This window comes from Elephantulus edwardii, unplaced genomic scaffold (genome assembly GCF_000299155.1).
Source record: "Elephantulus edwardii isolate Elephantulus edwardi_28Jun2011 unplaced genomic scaffold, EleEdw1.0 scaffold00085, whole genome shotgun sequence".
Taxonomy (NCBI): domain Eukaryota; kingdom Metazoa; phylum Chordata; class Mammalia; order Macroscelidea; family Macroscelididae; genus Elephantulus; species Elephantulus edwardii.
The window spans coordinates 8,537,874-8,539,897 of record NW_006399835.1 but is presented as its reverse complement, the minus strand read 5'-3'; positions in this window follow the sequence as shown (position 1 = coordinate 8,539,897).

The following is a 2,024-nucleotide window of genomic DNA, read 5'->3' as shown; positions in this document are numbered from 1 at the left end:
TGATGCCTTTGAGCTGTGGTGCTGGAGAAGAGTACTGAGAATACCATGGACTGCTAGGAAAACAAACAGATTTGTCCTGGAAAGGGTTAAACCGGGTGTCTCCTTGGAGGCAAGGATTCTGAGGCTCCATCTAACATACTTTGGACATGTTGTGAGGAGAGACCAATTGTGAGGAGAGAACTAGTCCTGAGGGCCGCAGATTAAAATTACTCACCTTGAGGTTGGTAGCATAACTCTCTGTCCACTAGATCAACAGAGCTCTCTATATGTTGTAATTGCTATTTTTGTTAAGTGTCATTGAGTCATAGATGACTAATAACAACCCTATGAATGAAAGACCTGAACATTTGTATAACTGGTTATTTCTCCATGTTCATAGAGTTTGTGGAGGCAAGTCCCAGGCTGCTGACCAAGGAGGGTTTTCTACAGTTAATAAATACATTTCATTTAGGTAAAGGTTCCTTTTTAAAAATTGTAATCTCCAAACAATCAACTATTGGACTTTGCTCATCTGGTGTAAAAGAGAAAGAAGCCTATGCAGAGAAAATAAATTTATCCACAGGGCTAATAGCCTACATTAGCCAAAGCTTCATATGCCATAAAATCAGAGGAACTAGATTGTGTTTACCTACCACTACTTATCATTCTCTGGTCACCTAATGGTGAGAAACTGCACGTTCAGGGCCACAAGCCACGGGAAGGCAATTTCCTCCCATGCAATTAACTGCCTCTGAAAACTTGCTAGAGCTATGAGTTGGTAATGACTCTACACAGTTGTTGTTGCTGTTATTAAGTGCCATCGAGTCTCAGGCAACTCATAATGACCCTATGAAGGATAGTCCTCGACACTTGGGTGCCTTTCATTCTCTCTCCAGATTCATAGGGTTTCCAGAGGCAAGCTATTATGGAAGTGGATGCCACTCCTCCTTCTAAGCTTTCTATACAGTACATAATGATAATAACTGACCATTCTAATAGCACTTCTTCCAACAGAGATTTATAAGCATGAGGCTTCATTAAAAGACATGTATTTGAGGTAAAAAGCAGCACTTATTATATGAGAAGAATGGGTAGAAGAACTTGAACAGATATTAAACAACTATAATGCAAATAGAAAGAATGTTCATGTATTGTAAAAATATAATTTCAGTGAACAATTTCTATAGGAATTGTCAAATGGAAAATTGTTAACTAAAAATTTACTGAAAACATTAAAACTTTATTTAAAATATTTGACACAATGAACACTATAAAAAAGAGTATTTGTGGAATAACATATGTGAAGAAAGAAAAAAATATTAAAAATATCCATGAGACTTGCTCAGGACAGGGCAGTCTCCATAGCTGCTGAGCATAATAGGGTTGCTACGAGTTGCAGGCAACTTGATGACACATTGCAACAACAACAAAAAGAAATAAATTTCAAAATAGATATCAGAAAAGACTCCAAAATTTGCTCTTGACTTAATTGTAGCTAAAGAAACTAGAAAAATATGAAGTATATAAACTGAATAGATTTTGAAGGGAGTCAGAGAGGGAAGACATGGAAAAAATATGTATCTATAATGGACTGTGCAAATTCTTGTAATTAGAAAGTCAGGAGAGAATAACATAGTCATATATCTTAAGATTAGGAAATTAAAGGGAATATTTAAGTCTCAGTTTACAATACTGAAGGAGTATATGGCAAAAAGATGAAAAATACAGAAAACTTTAAAAGAATATAGATTGAACACACAAAGTCACTAAACCAATAAAAGTTGGTCAAAATCAGCCATTTCAAGAGGTAGCATATGATCAAGAATAGCTAATACTAACGTGGGTAAAAAAAAAAAAAAATCAAACTGCATTGAAGATTCATCTTGGAGAGGATTAAACCAAGCTACTCCATGGAGGCAAGGATTCTGGAGCTTCGTCTGACATACTTTGGACATGTTGCCAGGAGGGACTGGTCCTTGGAGAGGGACATCATGCTTGGGAGGGTGGAGGGACAGCGCAGGAGGGGAAGACCCTCTATGAGATGG